The sequence below is a fragment of the Gymnoscopelus braueri genome, assembly GCF_963280865.1.
Source record: "Gymnoscopelus braueri genome assembly, chromosome: 10".
NCBI classification, from domain to species: domain Eukaryota; kingdom Metazoa; phylum Chordata; class Actinopteri; order Myctophiformes; family Myctophidae; genus Gymnoscopelus; species Gymnoscopelus braueri.
In genome coordinates, this window is record NC_137611.1 from 24439484 (window position 1) to 24460272 (window position 20789).

Below are 20789 nucleotides of genomic sequence, written 5' to 3' on the forward strand. Positions count from 1 at the left end.
GTGCCGGTTGCCATATTTTGCAGCAGATGGGGAATATGACTTCTTAGCTACATTCACTCCCAGACACATGGCAGAAGAAGGAGCAGTGGCTGAAAGAACCCATATTGGTAATTAAAATCCATTGTTTGCACAATGAAATAATGGGGAGCAAAGGGCCTTGTATCAGCAACTGTCTCCCCTAAGCACTGAGACAACAGACTATATGTCCCACTGCAGCACACAAAATGTCTAACAGCCAATTTGTTAGTGGCAGGGGAATGGGTCTTGTATGAATGTACGTTAAACAGATAAGGTTCCGTGCAAACATGAATGCATTCCCCACAGATCAATGAGGCTACAGACAGTACAATGAGGGTTTTCCCCCCGTTTTCCTACAGCGAAAAGACACTGCGTCGTATACCAATAATGTATAGTGCCTTACTTCGCCGGAGGAATGTCAAAGATAGAGGTGTCGTCGTGGCATTTTCAGTATTCGTTCAAGCGCGCTTGCACGCTCGCACACGTACACAAGCCGAACGCATTCAAAATCCTTATCCTCCTCTCTGACCTGCCACACTGCATTTACATAGGAGCCTTTGACTCCTGCCCGTCTGTATGGGTTACCAGGGAAACCCGGCCTACATTATTCAATAGCCAAGCCTGGGTCAGATGTGAACACGGGCCTGGATGTGTACCTCACAGTACATCAGGGTTACTAATACACAACTGTGTACTGTATTCTGTACTGTAGATCTCGCTGTACTGTCCCGTACATGGGCGTGCTGCGAGCTACAACTCCGGAGACATTGAAATGCTCCCTCGATGCTTGCGTTACTTGGATCCATATTGAACGCGTTACAGTTTGTATACCGACGCCTTACGAGCCCGTAACGATGACAGCTAGGCAATACCACGTGCGCACCTCAGCGCTTCACGACGACAGAAACCGCAGTGCCATCATTGCTGCTAAAGTACGATCGCCCGCACAAATAAATTCTGCCGCCCGTTCCAATACGTCATAATACACAGCCCTTTACTGAGAATGGGACTGCGCATGGGGAAAAGCAAGGGCATCGAAGAATAAAAAGACATCAGAATCAAATATGGTATATATGCAGCAATTAGTCGATGGCATTGTGATGTCCTGGCCAACAGTCGCAACAATGCACTATTGCACTTCATTTTTCATATAGGCCTAAAGAGTCTGAACATCTCAATGCATTGGATTGTACAACAGTCTGGTGGAAATCTAAACAGGCTAGCATGCGTTATGAAAAAAAGTAATTGGCTGTTTAACCCATTAAGACCTGAAGCCGATTCCACATGTCTCCTAAATCTCAACAGTATTCTGAAAAACATATGTTTCTATATCAGTGGTGCTCAATCTTTTTCATGTCAAGCACCCCCAAAATTATATGTATTTGGCCGCGGACCCCCATCAAAATATTTTGTTCCAGGGACCCCCCCAGAAGCAAAGATTTGAGTTACAAATGTTCACTTAAAAAATATATATATTCAAAGATTTGCACACATTTTCACGATTTTTCAAAAATAGCAGATCTACAAGCTCGTAGCGCGGCACTCGGTGCCGCGCTATGAGCTTGTATATCTGCTATTTTTGAATAGCCCAAGTGTAAAATAATGATTTTTAGCTCAAATCTAAAAATGACACAGATCCAGGTGTTAATGGGTTAACCAACATTTATGGTAACCAGGGGGCAAGTGAGCAATCTTCCAAGTTCCAAACTTTTTCCTATTTTAACTTTCAACTTTGAAAAAAAAGAAAGAAAAACTATCTAGGCAGTATATCTTACATGCATTGGTGCATTGGTAACTATTGTTTAGAAGCCATCACCCTTGAGAACATCAATTGCCACCATACATCCCACACTATAACTACTGTACAGTCAAGTATTGCCTCATTAATATCTTGTTAGAAAGATTCAAATGAAATAGACTGTGATGTCAATTTATTTTATTTTGTCATTAGATATGAGCCGTTGACAGTAATAACAGCACCTCAGGGGCTACTCATCTAGTTTGCCGTTATGCCTGATTATACTTGGCTGTACGATGGTGTCGCGCACCTAAAATAGCCGATCTACAAGCTCACAATACTTCGCGCTATGATGTGCAGTGAGCTTGTAGATCTTTTCGGTGCGACACCAGCGTGCAACAAATGATAAATCAAGCTCTATTTTGAGATTGTTGCAATAACCTGCATCTGTGTTCCCCAAATACAGCATGAGTTAGTGGCTGTTTGTACATTAGGGAAGTTCCACAGCATTGGAACCTGCCACACTGCATTTACATAGGAGCCTTTGACTCCTGCCCGTCTGTATGGGTTACCAGGGAAACCCGGCCTACATTATTCAATAGCCAAGCCTGGGTCAGATGTGAACACGGGCCTGGATGTGTACCTCACAGTACATCAGGGTTACTAATACACAACTGTGTACTGTATTCTGTACTGTAGATCTCGCTGTACTGTCCCGTACATGGGCGTGCTGCGAGCTACAACTCCGGAGACATTGAAATGCTCCCTCGATGCTTGCGTTACTTGGATCCATATTGAACGCGTTACAGTTTGTATACCGACGCCTTACGAGCCCGTAACGATGACAGCTAGGCAATACCACGTGCGCACCTCAGCGCTTCACGACGACAGAAACCGCAGTGCCATCATTGCTGCTAAAGTACGATCGCCCGCACAAATAAATTCTGCCGCCCGTTCCAATACGTCAAGCAAATATATAAACTACATTTGTTTTTAAATGGGGGGGGGGGGGGGGATATTAATAGATGCCTCTCAGCTGTGTAGTGGAAGTAGATCACTTGGCGCCGTCATATTTATTACCTGCATTGCTGAGGCACTTAAAGGGAGCTGCCACATATAAATCCTGCTCTTTCTAGGTTTGGCAAGGGGGCAAAAAAACATACCATCACTACTTACAGTTGGTGCATGGTGCAAGCGTTTTCCTTTTGTCTGTATACTATAGTCACTTTCCCAAAAGCTCTATATGTCCTTGAGTCCTGCAGGAAAAGCTGCACACCTCCCTCCCTCCCTCCCTCCCTCCAACCCTCCCTTGCTTCCTCTCTCTCTCTCTCTCTCTCTCTCTCTCCATCCATCCATCCTTCACTCCCTCCTTTCTCTAGCCCCCACTACCACCCCCAGCATGTGCTATAGCAACCATAGCAGCCAGGACTCAATGTTTCAGCACGCTACAGACAGACGGAGCATTACAGCACGGCTGAGCTTATCTATTGGCCCGGCGCCACTGTTGGCCCGGCCCCCAGTGGAAGTGTGGGCGTTCTGATTGGTCACGGGGGGATTGGGGCTTGTATCAGCTTGTCCTCTGGCTGATCTCTTGGCCCTGGTCCCAGCTCAGATAGGTGGACACTAGCAGGGCTATGCTGGGACTGGGGGGGGACATTTCAATAAAGTCCCTTGGTAAGCTAGAGCAAACCCGCCCCTGGCCCTGTTGAAGGGGATGATCACCAACTTATATAGTGGTCTGCACCTACAGTACACTCTGTACCTTAATGTAGGAAGGACATATAGCGGAATGCACCTATACTCTGTAACTTAACCCATTAAGACCTGAAGCCGATTCTACAAATGTCTTCTAAATCCCAAAACGTATGTTGCTATACTGTATCAGTGGTTCTCAAACTTTTTCATAATTGACAAGGACCCCATAAATTATATGTATTTGGCTGCCGACCGCCATCTCAAAATATTTGGTTCCAGGGACCTCTAGAAGCAGAGATTTGAGTTTTTAAAAAAAAGTATCTCAAATCAAAAAATGGCACATATGCGTTCCCGGTCTTAATGGGTTAAGTAGTACATGCTGCAGCAACATGATGGCAACCGCACCTATACTCTCTAACTTAGCCAGAAACATGAACCTACACGAATACTCCTTAACTTAAGGTAGAATATGCGCAAAAAACACAGTGGCATCTCTACACCTACACTCTGTATCTTAGGTAGAACATGCACCTGTACTCTAACTATAGGCAGAACATGATCAGTGAGCAATTTCAGATAATAGTAGGACAGGAGGGAAAAACTTAAACACAAGGATCAGCATTATAATCTAGCCCCACCTATCATAAAATACTGACCCAGGTGGGGACATTGTCTTCTATAATAGATTGGTATGAAGACCACGGCTCATCTGGATGCTAAAGGTTACCTGGGAGTCGTATCTCTGCCATCGCTTTATCTTTTAATGAATTACAACGGCGCACTTATCCCTTCTCCTTTGACCAATCTTAGCGGCTCATCTTTCCTGTCATTAGAATTAGCTTATATTACTCTGCAAAGAGTAAGTGATCATATACACACACACACACACACACACACACACACACACACACACGCCTAGATAGAGACAAAAATTAATAGTCCAAATGGTGTGTGGCTGCATTATCCCCCACCATTTTTACCCAGCAGGAAGGTGAACATTCCTGCATACACAACAACAGCATGTGTGTGGGTGTGTGTGTGTGGGTGGGTGTGTGTACGTCGGCGCACGTGCACGGGTAAAACGTGTGTCTGCGTGTGAACATATGGTGACAGGGGAGGAAGTCGTACATTATCTTCATCAAACACAACACCTTCCCTGTCAACGCTGCTCACTGACGGTGGCAATGCACCTGTCTCTGTCCCCACCTGTATTAATCCACTAAGACCGGGGAAGCGTGATTTTAAGATTTCTTTTGGCTATTCAAAAAGAGCAGATCTACAAGCTCATAGCTTGTAGTTCTTTTAGCTTGTAGATCTTTTGTTTTAAATCGTGAAAGTTTGTGCAAATATTTGAATATATATTTTTCTAAAGGGATTTTTTTTTTACTCAAACCTTGGCTTCTGGGGGTCCCGCATTACAAAATATTTTGATATGGGGGTCCGCGGCCAAATTCATATAATTTTGGGAGTCCTTGACATGAGAACCACTGATTTAGAAACTGTAGGATTTAGAAGATGGAAGCAAAGATTTGAGTTTGCTTTATGATATATGATATATATATATTCAAAAGATTTGCACAAACTTTCAAGATTTTTTTCAAAAATAGCAGATAAGCAAGCAAGCTCGTAGCGTGGCACTATGAGCTTGTATATCCGCTATTTTTTAATAGCCAAAATAAATCTAAAATATGACACAGATTCTTTCCCGGTCTGAATGGGTTAACTTCTAAAGACTGGGACGAGCAGCCAGGTCACAAAGATAAGAGAATCATTCGGCGTTGTTGGCGTGTGTGTGTGTGTGTGTGTGTGTGTGTGTGTGTGTGTGTGTGTGTGTGTGTGTGTGTGTGCGTGTGTGTGTGTGTGTACACAACAGCCCGTTCTGGAAGATGTATGCACAGAGAGAGGGAGAGACGTCGTTGATCTGAAACGTCCCACTGCATATGCAAAACCGTAAACAATAATTTGCAAATATTAATGGAGGGTGCATGTATTACGGGCGTGTGCCCCTGCATAAGTACACAGAAAAAATCCTCAATGTTGATTTATCCGTTTGCAACTCCGAAAAGTGTACAAACGGAGCCAAATTAACCCTAAGTACGGGACCATTCGGTTCCGTTTCAGAATTAAATGAACACTCAGTATTTTGCAGTGTATTCGTGCAGACTTTTCAGTGAGTCACTTGACAGCAGCATTTGGACGGTAACAGATCAGAGTGCTAGGAAGAAGAGGAGCTTCCCCTGCAGTGAGGCTGGAGTGAACAATGGACTGCTGGATCAGAGAGTCTGACTGCCACCAGAAACCCCCCCCCCCCCCCACACACACACACACACACACACACACACCCACACACACACACCCAGTCGGCCATTCATAAATCACTTTTATTCCAGAGAGCGCTCACACAGCCTCACCCCTTCAAATGATGCACAGTGTAAAGGGATGAGGGTGGGTGGGGTGCGGTGGGGTGGGCAGGACTGACTGACGAGGGAGTGATAAAGTAAGCGGGGGGCTGATGGAAGAGGAGGAAGGAGATTTACTCCGAAAGAGCCCAAACTGGACTCATTAGTAGCAGCTTTAATCCCTCTATGTTGTTGTACCGGTAGAGTCGGACGCACAGAGACGAGGAATTAACCGGTTCAATCCGGGAACGGAAAATGCTTCTGGGCGGGTCCCTGGAACAAAATATTTTACAAATGCTCGCTTCAAAAAAATACATATTCAAAGATGTTCACAGATTTTCAAGATTTTTCAAAAATGGCAGATCTACAAGCTCATAGCGCGGCACTCGGTGCCGCGCTATGAGCTTGTATATCTGCTATTTTTGAAAAAGCCAAAGACATCTAAAGTGACACAGATGTGTTCCCGGATTGAATGGGTTAAGAGACGGGCTGAGGGACTGGCCGAGACTTCGTCGAGCATACCGCAACATCAAAGACCGAAGGCAGAGGAAAAAAAGACAGAAAAAAGGAAAGACAGAGAGCTTTACGCCACCCCCAACCCCCCATCTGAAGCTCACCAGAGTCCACTGGTTGAAAACCTCCCGTCTCTTGTCACTCAAGTTGGAGATGAGGGCCACCTCCCCCGACTCACAGAATCGGTAGCAATGGCCCCTCGTCATGCCAGCTGATGATGTGACCTGCCCCCCAGAAGGAATGTTGCCCTTATATAGTAGTAAGATGGTGTTGCATGCAGAAAATAGCCGATCTACAAGCTCACGACACGTTGCATTGCCACACACGTTGAGCTTGTAGTTCTGCAAGGCCTACACCTAAAGTAAGCTTTGCTGACAATTTGCAAAGTGACTTGGACAAGGAGTTCAGGTAACCCAACTCTAGCAATGATTTGGGAAATGTAATTATAGCGTAATAATGTGTAAATAAAAGGCAATGTACAACTGCAAACTTACATTGATATGTATGCAGTGTAATTAAGTTTCTAAAAGTGAGTCAAATTTCTTGGGCTGAGGAGAAGTTGCAAATCAGCCATTTTAAACGCTACATCGGTCTCTGCTCCACAATAAGTATTCAGGACAACACAAGGCAGCATTGATGCATACAAATGGACAATCTCATTCAAAGTTTGGTGAATAGAGATGCAGGAGTCTTAAGTAGGACTCAGAGAAGGGAAAACAGGTCGTCCCACCCCTTTATCCAGTGAAACAAAACGCGTCCATTAATGGCCTCTTTTCTTATTGATCGATTAACTGCTCAGCTAAACATTCGCCCCGTACTATTCATCATGGAGGGAGGATGTATGCCCTGCTGCCGGGTTTCACGGGCAGATGAATGTCTGGCTGTAATTGAGATTAAACTGGTGGGTTGGGTGGTTGGAGCAAGTAGGGTGGAGGCCCAGAGAGTCCATAAACACAGATAACAACATGTGTTTATTTATGTTAAAATGCTTAAAAAGTTGAACTTGACTTTCGGGAATCTGGGAATTGCTATAATATCTACATCAGGGGGAAAAGGAAGACATCTTCCTTTAATTAATAAAAAAAAAAGTTGGAACTCGCACAACTTTGTACATGCACGCACGTACGGAGGCTGGCATGCACAGACACGCCATGCACACACACTTTATATGAGCCTGCACATTACGATGACAAGTAAGTGCTACAGGGAGGAAATTATGGCTAGCTGGAAAGTTACGGCTGGTTTAATTTAAAGTGGTCTGCTAAAAATGGAGTCTGCAGGACCACCCAATAACAGGTGGACATTCACGGCCGCCTCTTTATGGTGGTTGCAAGTCTGCACTTTCATTGGCCATGTAAGGTCAGGTTTTGAGCAGACACATTAGCCTGGAATCCATTTCACCTGGCAAATGGTCAATTCTTGTAATAGCCATAAAGATAATGTAATCGAAAGGCTATAAATTGCAGTGACAATACATTAATTGAATTGCGTACTTAAATCTATGCAGAATTTTCCCCCACCCATAAAACAAGGCCTGGGATGTATAACGGTGAGTGGGGGTAAGTATGCCAGTGAGCTTGTTAGAAAGGCATATCAAATCAATCACCAGACATGCACCGAAAGAGAATTACATGTACAAGAGACATTCTCCTTTCTGATGACGATACATTTTCTCCCGCTGCTGCATCTAAGGGTGTGTTTGAGCACATTCTCGCGTTCGCCCCTTTATTAAGACTAAACCGCTACAGTCAGGTTTCCATATGATTACTTAAAGGGGACATAACAGTAAATGGTGTGCCCAAACATTAGCATATACATCCCGGGGCATTCTGCAGCAGTTAGAATGCTAGGTGGGGTGGGGTGGGGGGTACTGGTGCTGCTCTGTCATCGAGGTATGAGAGAGGCTAAAGAGAGGAGAGGAAATGGACAAGAGAAGAGTGGAGAAAGTGATATATAAAGAGAGAAATGAGAGGGAAAAAGAAGAGAGGGCACAGAGGACGTACAGTATAGCTGTGCCCTGTGATGAGTCCAACTAATTAAACAGATTCTTCAGTAGCTGTGCCTCGGGAAGTCTTGGAAAAAAAAGACACTTGAAAATTAATGAGAGCTCAAAAAAGGAGAGAAGGCGCCCAAAACTTCTCGACGCCTCAGAGGTGGGGCTTGCCACTCAAAACAAATAATAAAATTGGTCACACGAAATAATGCAGAGAAAGAAAAAGCCCACAGGACAACATAATATTTGCTGCCATTTAATAGCCTCTCTGGCTCCCCTTCATGACACGTCGCCTCTCACCCCAAGCTTGTCCATTTGGCAAATAGGCAGCCATTCTAAGTATAGTGTGTGGAGCAGACATGAGCTCTACCATAAGCAGTGTGTTCCAGCTCTATTTAAAAGAGATTGAGTGAGACAGACCGAGGTGGGTGTGTGTGTGTGTGTGTGTGTGTGTGTGTGTGTGGGGGGGGGGATTCAAAAGGACAGAGTAAGCGAGGGTGGGGGTATAGTGGACATGGTGGTGATGATGGTGGATGTAAAACAGGGGAGGGGAATTGGAGTGGGGGGGGGGGGCTCGAGATTGAGAATATACAAGTGGAACCATGAGAGACCACTTTATTTGGAGCTTCTAAAAATAGCGCAGCAAATGGAAGCGGGGGCTAGCCGGGCTAACGCTCCTCTCTCCTTCCAGGCCGGTGGAATCGATAGGCAGGGAGGCTTCCCGGAGCCTGTGGCCAACAGCTGCTGAGGGCGGGTACTGGTGAGGAGTTACGGAAGAGAGAGAGAGAGAGAGAGAGAGAGATGGGGGGGCAGTAGAGAGGAGCAGAGTGAGTGGAGCAAAGCGGGGGGAACTATTTTTTGCACTGCTTGACTAAATATGGTCAGGGAGGTGGTGAAGAGAAGAGACACGGGAGCAGTCCCAGCAGCAGGGGCCGACGCACGTTTCAAATGCCTGGGCTACCCATAAAGTGCTAACCGATTAGCTTAGCCCTTGTGCGCCGTAAAAGGGGGGGAGGGAAGGAGCGGTGGTGGCTGGTGGAGTGGCCTCCCGTGCCTCAGTCACTGTGCGAACACGAACAGTACTCACTCCCACAACCCAACGCTGGCCTCTTCTCCTTGACCTTCTCTCCCTAAAAAAGGTGACCCTGTTCAGTCGTTGCCAAGAAATGGCAGGTGGTGGGGTAAGAGAACCACATTGAAAAGCGTGTGCCGTTAATAAGCCTAAGCGCCGATCCAGACTCCGGATATAAAAAAAAGGGATGAGAAAACGGAAACGGCGATATGCTCCGTCTATCGTCTCAGACAATGGCAATCAAATCTGGACGGTTTGCGCGCCGGCTATTAAAAGTAGTGTAGATATGTCTCTGCTGCCACGGAGCTGCAGGCATTTAATTTTGTAATACCCATTTCACACTGCTGTTCTCATGCTCTCATTTGGCAAACTCCTTCTTTCTACGCTGGCGTGTGAAGTTCCACTGAATAAGTAAATGTGTGTGTGTGTGTGTGTGTGTGTGTGTGTGTGTGTGTGTGTGTGTGTGTGTGTGTGTGTGTGTGTGTGTGTGTGTGTGTGTGCGCGCGCTAGTTATTACGCGCTGTCGTCAGAATAAGAAAAAAAGGCAGGGTGGAGAACCCGGCTGCTGCACTTTTCTAGCTCCTCCACAGACCAGGGCATCCTCCCAGCTCTCTCCCTCAGAATGCACATGATGGAGAGGAGAGTGCTGCAGAGTCCTCCCCTCCTCCTCCTCCTCCTCCTCCTCCTCTTTCATCTTCTTCTTTTCCCTGCCTGCCCCCCCCCCCCCCCCCTCTTTCTTTTTTTTCCCCCTCGCTCCAAGCGGCTGCTCTTCACGTCAGCTCAACGCCTTCCCCTTCTGAAAGGTATGGCTCGGGTGTTTGTATGGGAATGTGCATGCGAGTCTCTGCTTTCTCTTCTCCCCTCCCTGACTCTGGCACCCAGAGAGCTCCCCCACCCCCGCCCCCGCCCCCCACCAATGAGAGAAGCTGATTCAGCGAGTCAGGCGTACAACCAGCGCACAACGATGGCTGCAGCAGCTGGAGCACTCTATAGGTCATTATGGCTCTCTTCACTACAGGGAAAAGGGGAAAGAGGAGGAAAAGGGAGAGAAAGGGAGAGAGCAGGAGTAGAGAGCAAGAGAAGAGAGAGCAGGAGAGGAGAGGAGAGAGAGAGAGAGGAGGAACGGCCCAGATAAGAAACTGATCTGACAGGTAATATATGCTCTCCCTTTGCGTTCGGACAGGAGTTCACCCCCTGATGTGTGCCGTCTCTCTCTCTCCCCCCCCCCCCCCCCCCATCCCTCTGTTTTCCGTCTCTTCTTCGGATGCGATCAGTTATTAACCGCATGGCTCGGCTGCGTGCAGCGTAGTGGGAGGAAGGGGGAGTGGGATGGACCGTTCTGCAGCGAGCAGCAGCGCTGGGACACAACTTCACCAGCGCACGTATCTTTTTTTAGGGGGGGGGTGGGTGGGGGGGGGCTTATTCCTTTTGTGTGTGTTGGTTCTTAGATGGAGAGAACGAAAAAGTGCAGGGAGGAGAACAAAAAAAGAAATGAACGACACCCACAAGAAGAGGCAGGTGGATGGAGGCTGGGGAGTTGCTGCTATGGCCCCGCATGGATTTTTTTACCCTCGCTTTTTTTTGCACTCTCGTTTCTATCTCGCTCTCATCATGTTCGTTCTCTCTCTCTCTCTCTCTCTCCCCCCTCCCTCCCTCCTTCCCTCCCTCCCTCGTGTTCCCGGCACTGGCCGGACATGCTGCAGCAGCAGCAGCAGCAGCAGTAGCAGTAGCAGCAGCAGAGCTCTTTGGCTCATTACGCTTCACGGTTGCAGCCCCTGCCGCTATCTAACGACGGACTCGTTAACTCCAAAACCTGCACCGATGTGGAGAAGACCTTCTTTTCCCTTCTGCCTCAGTTCGCCCTCTGCATCGGACACCTTTACAGCTTTTTGTCATTGTTCTTCTGCGATTTTGCCAAATACTAAAAGGATACAATATGTATTGGGACTTTTTTTTCTTTCTTTTTTAAAACAGACGTCTTTTCAGTTTGTTGGGCTTTTTGGTAAAGATTTTTGGTCTTTGGTCGTAGTTTTTTGACACTGAAGTGAAAGGGTGTGGGGCGCTAGGAGGTACAGTATACAGTATGTGTATAGGGGTGGCACTTCTTAATCGATGGCGAGGTAAGTTTAAGGACGCGTCGCACGCATTTAAGTCCATGGACGGATGACTGGGGTGGTATTGGGTGGTATGGAATGTGGGTATCAGAGGGATGACGAGGCATCCGAAAAACGCACAAACGGGACGGGAAGCTGTAAATGATGGCAGAGATTGGCATCACACAGCTGTGAGGAAGGTGAGGATGGGTGGGTGGGTGGGTGGGTTGGGTGGGCAGCAATGGCTCTCTGCGTAGATGGGTGTCACTGGCTGAACTCACTGCACTTTGGGGTAGTAACCCAGTTTCTTCTCTCTCTCTCTCTCTCTCTCTCTCTCTGTACTGGTATTATAGTCTAGGCAGGGCATGCATGGTACACAGTACTGCAGTGGTTCTATCACCCAGGCCAGAGCAGAGCAAACAAGATAGCAACCCAAGCTCATTCACTCGCTCACAATCACCCCTAACCTCCAGCCCACTGTCGTCGGTAGGAAGGAAGGAATGTCCCCCCCCCCTCCCACGCCACCCCCAACCCTCTCCCATTCGCTCACCCTCTCGGGCGGCTGTGACATTTCCTAAACAGGACGTCACACCTTTAGGGACCAGGCTTGTCGTACGTCCACCCACCCGGCACCATCTTTGTGCTGAGAACAACTGTCACCTCTGGTTTAAGCGCCCCTTCATTGCTATTCTAAACCCTTCTGCCTTTGCCAAGCACACACACACACACTCTACTGCCTCTTCTCCTGTCTGCCATTCATATAGTTCTAACACCATCCATTCACCCCCCCCCCCCCCCCCCCCACACCCCTCCAACAGCTTCAACTCATTTGTACATTTTACACCCAAACTGCCACAGCGTACGTTCAGCCCGCTAGCCCGGCAGAGAGGGGGAGCCGTGTTGACTTGTGGAATGTGTGGTCCGGGGGTAAAGATTCATTAGAGACTCACTGAACATTTCACACCGCCACGCAAATGGCTATTGATCCATTCCCACAACACTTGCACCAATAGGACAGCAGCTGCTTGGACTGGTCACTCATGGACAGGTGAGGGTGTGTCGGGGGTGGGGGGGGGTTAGGGGTGAACGGGGGTTTCGGGGGACAGGAGGTGAGAAAATGTGGGGGAGTGTGGGGGGAAAATATATGGCCGCCCATGGGGGATAGAGAGAGAAAGAGAGAGCGCAAGAGAGAGAAAGAGAAAGGGAGGGGGCTAGCATAGCCATGTAACCAGGGCCAATCCACAAGTGCTGAGTGGGCATTAGCGCCTGCATGTGACCTATGGCCTGCCTCTGCGCCTAAAGCCCAAATCCCGCTCACAATAGCTTCCTGTTCCACTTGGATCACCCTCGTTTTCAAACATCAGCAGGCAAGCGCTCCTGACAGACCACTGGGGACGCGGCTGACACCAGAGATAGACAAGTGAGGGACAGGCCAAAGAGAGAGAGAGAGAGAGAGAGGGAGGTGCATGGGGGAGGTGAGAGAGGAGGGGGCGAAGGAAAAGGGTAAGGAGATAGTGGGAATAGACTCAGAAATAGAGAGAGAGGGAGGGAGAGAGAGAGAGAGAGAAGTGGGAGGTGAGAATGTGTAGTATGTCAGTAGGGCCATTAAGCTTGAAGGTGCACCCCTATTCCCAGGACACAGCGACTGAGCCTCGCACAAGACGAGGAGCTCGAGGGGCCACGACATCATCGAGGACACTCAGTGAAGGAGAGAACTCTTCCTTTTCTTTTTCGGGACGTTTTTGTCACAACCACTCTATCTCCTCCCTACTCTTTTTTTCCAACCCCACTTCTGTGGAAGACAAAAAAGGGACCACCTTCTACTGCTGAAAAAGGGAGGTGAGAGAGAGAGAGAAGCAGCATCCATGCTCTAGTCCTCCCTCTATGTCTCTCCACCCCTCACTCCATGATCCTAATGGTTTCTCCCAGCTCTCTGGAGGACAGCGGGGGTCACTGGGACAAGCCGGCAATGGTATGGACCGCAACACCTCTGATACATTGGTGGGGGGACTGGTGCTTTTAGCCTTACATGGCCAGTGAAGGGAAAAGCCTTGAGCGCTGAACTGAATTTACGCTCAAAGTCACCTTATGGTGCAGACTGACTGCCTTTCTTGGGAGGGAACACGGTGAGGAAAAAAAAAACTACAAATGTTCTGCTAATAACTTCCCTTGACCTTGTGAAAAGATGAGAAATTGTGATATCTTCAGAATGCCTCCTTGGAGTACATACTTCTTTATGTACCCATATGAACATATGATAGCTATGGAATGTAAAGAAGTATGTATTCTTGGTGGGGTGGTGAGTCCTCGTGCAGGGCGGGGGGTAAAAATGTTGTTGGACAGTGGTGTCTGAGGACATACAGTAATTTCATGCAGTGTAAGATTGTTAATGTGGCTGTGATCATGGTTTTGAGTGAGAACAGCAGGCGTAGATGAGAGAGAGTGAGAGAGAGAGAGTGAATGTGAGTGGTGTATGGCTCATACATTAGCTATACTGTCTCTGGGCAGTCTCACTGCAGCAATAATCGCTGTAGGGAACTTAACTGCTTTCTCAAACTAGCTGAGTTGGCCAATAAAATCCTCTTATCCAATCGACGTCGATTATCTTTTATGGCAATTAATAGCATAGGGTAAGAGAGAAGATAGCAATCGTGTGTTTTGCCTCTTCCCCACTTTACCAGGGGCAGTGTGAAATGTTAGCGTGCGACTTTTAGCCATCTCCCCTGAATGGCGGGCTAACAATCATCCTGCGACATCACCATATGAACAGGGCCTCCTTTCATCATTGCGTGGTTTTTACTGCATTACTGCATTGAAAGGCGGCCAGCTGCAACTTAGCCCCAACTTCAGCAAGCAGAGAGGTATGCTAGAGCCGGGCCCGGGCCATATTAATACCATAATCTTTCCCCCAACGGTCCCATGGCTCAGCCAGGCGGGGTGGAGGTAAGGTGAATCAGGGGGGATGACGACTCTGCCATCTTTAACGCCCCTTGTTATTATTTATTTAATTTTTTTTTACATGCGAATGAAAGAGCACGACAGGAGTTGCTGAGGAGGCAGATCAGAGAGAGGCGCCGAGGCCACTGCTTGCCAAACACTGGCTCTGCCCCAGTGCTGTATCATATGGCTGCTGTGTTAACCATACTGTGTGCTCCATTGTGAACCCCCCCCCCCCCCCAACCCCTTTACCCACCCAGCTGCCCCACATTCCCCTCCCTCGCCCCCCCCCCCCCCCCCCCCCTCCCGATTCCTGCTCTCATTGTTCAACGTTTGCTATGCTTGCCAAATGCTTTGCTGGGCCACATGGCAGTCAGATTAGGCCATCAAAAAGTGACAATGCAGGATCAGGGTCAACTCTGGCCTGTCAGCTGATTCTAATTGTCAACTGGTTCAAACAAATAAAAGGCAACAGAACAGGCACAGGGACACAGAGAGAGAGAGAGAGAGAGAGACAGAGAGGGGGGAGAGGTGGGGAGCTTTTTTGCATGACCTACTATTCATATCTAGCACTTTCACCTATTCTAATACCTTTCAGACCCTCCTCTGGCCCCCCTGGATCATGAGCAAGGCCAGTACCAGCCGCTAGGCATGGGCTCGCCACCCTTTGAAACCCAATTGCCTTTTATGCATTGCTCTGCTCCATGATGTTTGCAGTTGAATTGTAGGTAGCGTTTAAACATTAATAAAAAGTAAAGTATGAAACCAGTTTAATGGATGATTAATGCAAGCAACCGGCCTGTCTGGGCAAAGTGATGTCAAATAATACATAAGGTGTGTGGGCAGCCAAATTAGCAGTCCCCCTCCTCCTCCTCCCAAAAAACTTTTGTTCCACTTACGCTACTTACTTATTTACTACTGACACACCTTGTCAGGTTGAACCGTTTTAAAGGAGTTAGGTATCTACAGTTGCTACACGGTTTTGCTAAACGGCAAATGATCTTCGGAGGAGGCGGCATTACTCCAGTGCAGTGCAGCAATAGGGAAAGTGTGCGTGCGAGCCACCTCAATGCTACAGCACTATTTCTAATGAAAAACATGACACTCTATTCTGAACTGATTAATATGCTGAGTGTAGCGCTGAGACTTATTCCATTTGCCGTGCATGAGAGAAAAGATGTAAAGCTTGAGGAGAGATTTCTTAACGTTGACAGTCTGAATGCCGGTTTCACTGACATCTGAGCAGAGGAGGGGGGAAAAAATATATAATGTATTTTTAGAAAAAAGTTTCAATCATAAAAAGAGAAAGCTAGAGAGAAATGGAGTTTGTAACCTGCTAGGCCCTTTTAAACACTTTCCATTTTTTTGCTTCAGTAAAATCCTATTTGATGCATGAAGACAAAAATGGAGTGAAAACACTTCTTTGGGGGGGGGATAATCTATGTTGAAGAGAGGGGCACTAAGCTGGGAAGGCTGACTTTGAAAACTAATTCTACATAATAGAAAACCCACTTTTTTTCCACTATCCACTTTCATTCTCACTTAATTGGATGAAAGCAGTTCATAATAATCCAACATAAAAATAGTTGAGTAGAGGTAAAAACTCAAATAAATAAATAATATCCTATTTCCGATAAGGTCAAGGAGGAGAAGGTGAGTGGGACAACCCTGCCTTTCCTGGCTTTGGTCCCGTTTCTCCCCTCATATAGGCCTATCTCCATGTGTCTGCGTAACTCCTCTGTCAAGACATCTAGACTGCAGAAGTATGGCCCACTCTAGTCTTGAAGGGAGGCAGGGGGGTTTAGAGGGGGGGGGGGGCTGCACTGCATGTTCCACCCGGGCCCCCTCAATAGCATTGACCCGCTGTCTGAGTGACAAACGCAGCAGATGCTGACATTATCAAATGCTCGGTGGTGCCTGTCGTCCCCCTTGCTTTTTTGCCCTGTTATGGCCAGTGGACGAGGTGAGCAGCCAGGCTGCTGCCCCGGCCACCTGACTCTGCTTTGCGAGAATGTGTATGGAAGCTTGTGTGTGTGTGTGTGTGTGTGTGTGTGTGTGTGTGTGTGTGTGTGTGTGTGTGTGTGTGTGTGTGTGTGTGTGTGTGTGTGTGTGCGTTACAAATAGCCTGGCCTCTGGTGTGCCATATCGAGCTGGCCCTGTGTTGACCTCCAGCCTGTCTACAAGCAGCGCTGTCTATCCCTCAGCTGTCGCTGCCCACTCTCCCAAACTCACTTCAGCCTTGGTGGAAGGAAGGAAAAACTAATAACAACTAATAACTAACCAAAATAAACAGCCAATAATTATTAAATCTGACTAATAATTAAAATCACGTTGTAAAAGATTTAGAGTATTTTTCAACTCAAGAGTGTACAAACGTAAGCAAAAGGACCCATCGTGTACACTCTCAAGAGTTACAAATGGATGAGTTGACACTGAGTATTTTACTTTGTAGTACAAAATGGTGTCAAATAAACATTAGTAATGACCACCAAAGAGCAGGAAATGAAGTGTGGCGGGGTGGTGGGAGCTGTGCTTTGAATGGAATGACTGCACTGTGTCCTGTCATCATTCTTACGGTGTCATCTGAAATCTAGTCTCTGGGATTTAAAGACTGTTCTAAATTAGTGTTGTGAATTGACACCCTAGAGTGCTGCTTTAGGCATGTGAGTGAGAGGCATTACAGATCGTGTGTGTGCGTGTGTGTGTGTGTGTGTGTGTGTGTGTGTGCGTGTGCATGTGTGTTGGCCGTCTTTGCTGACCTGAGCACCGGCGTACTTGCAGCGGGGCCCATCTGTCACAGCCTGTAATTGCTACACGACTTCGGGACATTTGACTCAAGTGCACTGCCACAGATTATTATTATCCTTTTCGCAGGGAACAATTTTTCTCTCTCTGTATGAGAGGGAGTGAGAGCGAGAATATAAACTATAAAAGAGAAATCCCAACGAAGATAAATAGACAGGCCTGGAAGGCAGCATAGGAGGAAGTTAGCAAGGGGCTGATTGACTGTAGCTAGGTGTCGCGTGGCGATAGTGTGTGTGTGCGTGCAGTGTGAAATGTGCACCCGTGTGTCACAGAGAGTGAGGGAAAGTGAGAGTGATGAAGTGTGCGAGAAAGAGAGACAGACAGTAAGTGAGATGGAGCTCTCGGTGCCCATGTTAGCTAAGGGGTGGGAACGGTTTGCACGCGGGCCCCTCGACTGGGCGAAGGATGCGTGACCTATCTCCTCTCTATGCCCAGTTGTTGACTCGGGACTCTTGTCGGGAGACTGGGTTTGGATCTAGCGCACTACACTCCTGTCACCTGGAAAGCGGCGATTCCACAATGCTGTGCTAAAGCTGGTAAAATGGAACCAAATCACCTCTTGAATGGATTTGGTCCCCTTCAACCAGCTGTAGCTATGCTTTGATGACTACGGGAGATCAATTCGCTGAGACGCCTCTTCCACCACCCGCCATCCCCGCGTTGAGCTGCAACGATGATGACAATGACTCGCCTTCCTCAAGGACTTGTCTGGTCTCTATGAAATCTGTCTCAAAATGTTTACTGACTGATGATGATGTTCCATGTTAATCCTGTTTCTTTCTCTTTTTTTGACTAATAAAAACAAAAAGACTGATCACAGCTTTGAAGCCTTTCGTATTGTCAAACACACATTCACTCTCTGACTTTTGGGTTTTTTATATTTCCCTGACTGAGCGTTGCCTCGCTGCCCCCCGAGAGAGATTGATATTCCAACCACAGCGTCAGCGGCTGTTTCAAAAATAGCAGGGGGGGTAGACATACTGTATGCGCTGTACGCTTCAGCCACACAGTGCTCACATGTCTGTATGAGAATGCAGGGGGGGGGGGGGGGGTGGCAGTGGAACTGAGACGGAAACTCGTGAACTGACAGTCACTGGATGATAACAGTCAATTACACTGTAGGGGAGAATTATGGGGGGGGGGGGAGAAAGGGGGAAATAAGCAACAAGGGGAACAGTCAACGCAGAACAGTGGGGGTTGCAAAAGTCTATATGTATATCTGAGGTAAAATTAAAGAAAGATTCTACGGGTGGAAAAAAGAGAATGATCCAAGTTTGGATTGAAAACTGCAGTGTACACAACACACACTTGGAAGCCTCCTGTGCTGAGACTGGACAACGAGGAGGGGGGAGACGAGAGCCAGATGCACCAGCGGACAGCAGCTAAACACACAAATCACAGAGGCAGACTCCTTGTAGACAGTCCCAATCACACACACACACACACACACACACACACACACACACACACACAGAGAGCTGCTGCCGCAGTACAGGCAGTCAGATCAAAATAAAAAAGCCATGTCTCTGTGTTCCCTGCCACCCCAACCTCTCTCTCTTCCTCCCTAATTTGGCTGATGCTTTTCAGCCTATGTCAAACTGACCGTTTCCCGTGTGATAACACACCACAGAATCACATACAAGATAATTGCCTAGTTCAGACTGATATAGAATCACTTTATCTTCTACGCTGAATTATTTCAGCTTATGTGTAGGGTAGAGAGCGTCTCTAAAAAGGTATAAATGTCTTGTAATGTTAAAAACACCAAGGAGTATATTCATCATCATCGCATGTTTCAGGGATAAGAAATTACTCCTATTTACTAGAATTTCTGAATGCATCGTTTACCAATATGCATTGAGTTTACCCCATGACCACCTACGTAGGTTACAGTAATACAAGTCAATTGCGGCAGCCCAATTCAGCTTCGTAGATTAGCCTAATCTAAGCAAGTGCGTGAGCCGAGAGGGAGAGGGGAGGGGGTGGGCGGGGGTGGGAGTGGGGTGGATGGGTGATAAACTCTTAATTCCACAAATGCCGGCAGCAGCGAACCAGCGGAACGCAGCAGTAAAGCCTAATTTACACTTTGTCGCACAACTGTGCCGCATGCCAAAAATAACAGATTTTCAAGCTAACAATGCAACGCATTGCATTGATGTGTTTCTGGGGGGCTTAGCCCCCCAGAAACACAAACATTCCACCCATTTCACGCAGTTGTCTCTCCGCAGGCCCGTAACACTATTTTCTATCTAATTATGATCCCTGTTAGGATGAGCACCATTACAGCGCTGCCTATTAGTTCTGGCAGAGTGAATCAGTAGATTGGGAATACTTGTCGTTGGCATTTCAGAAACACGGTGAAAGACAGCGACCACGACCAGTAACTCTCTCTCGCCCCTTCCTCCTCCCCCTGGTAGCCCAGGTGAAGTGATTACCATGCAGGACCGTCCCGTATTGCTCTGCGCATTAAAAGAAAGCAGAGTGCCGTATCATAGGTGGGGGTTAAAAAAAAATAAAAGAGAAAAAAAAGGCACAGACCACCGCTGCAGGGCCTGTTTGGAGCCCGTTTATGAGTCACGGGCTATTAATCGTATTGTTTACAGTGCTGTAGCAGCTACTGGCTTCAAGCAGCCCGAGGGGAGAGACACGAGAGACGAACCAGGCGGCCCTCGCAGGCAGGCGCTGCGGTAAACACGTGCAGCGACAGAATGTGCATTATGGATGGCCGAGGAAGGCTTTTCTTTTTGCCCTGCCGACGTGTTTCAATTGTGTATTCCAGTGCTTTCAATTTACCAGCAACAGTAAAACTTAACAACGGGGCCTAATTTACGAGGAATTCCATTTACACGCGGCCTAACGCACTGTGTGTGAGAGTAATGAAGGGGGTGATATATAGTTCAGGCTCCCAGATTACTGGGCACCCCCGCTGATAGAGTTGATTTGTCTCGGTATTTGGGACTCCGCGTGGACCAGACTCATCTGTCACCTACGGGGCCCCTCCTCCTGTGTCCTCCTCCATCTTCCGCCCACTGCTGGAGGGCCCACCCGTGCTCTCACAACGTCTAAATACATTACACATACGCACACAACAGGGACACTGCTTGGTTCCAAAAACTACTAGTGTTTGATGTTTGATAGCTTACATCGGGGCAGAAAACAAGCAAGCTGATTGCAGTGTGGAGGTATATCTACTCCGTGCTTTCCTGTGAATTGGGTCTTGTGTCACAATGTAACAATTGGAGATGTGTCGATGATTAGACTTGTTTTAGCCACGCCTCTCACAACTGCATACCCCGGAACATTACGTGCCGTCGTAGTTCAATCTAAAACACGAGGAAAGCACGCTCGTGATTGTGAACCCACGCAAGCCTTGGAGCCATGAATCACACAAATCATTAAGCCTCGGCATCTACATTAGAGGGACCCAGCCTCATATTCCTGTTCAGTGGGTAGGACACAGCTTCGGATACAAGTACCTCTTCCTGACAGTTTCAGAGGGCACTCTTCAAGAATATGACTCTACAGC

The 20789-nt window shown here is 47.5% G+C and overlaps 1 protein-coding gene across 5 annotated transcripts in view; it reads right to left on the reverse strand.

Moving 5' to 3' along the window:
* mib1 (MIB E3 ubiquitin protein ligase 1) overlaps positions 1–20789 on the reverse strand; it is a 69115-nt gene that overhangs the window by 25194 nt on the left and 23132 nt on the right. The gene's annotated exons all lie outside the window — the stretch shown is intronic.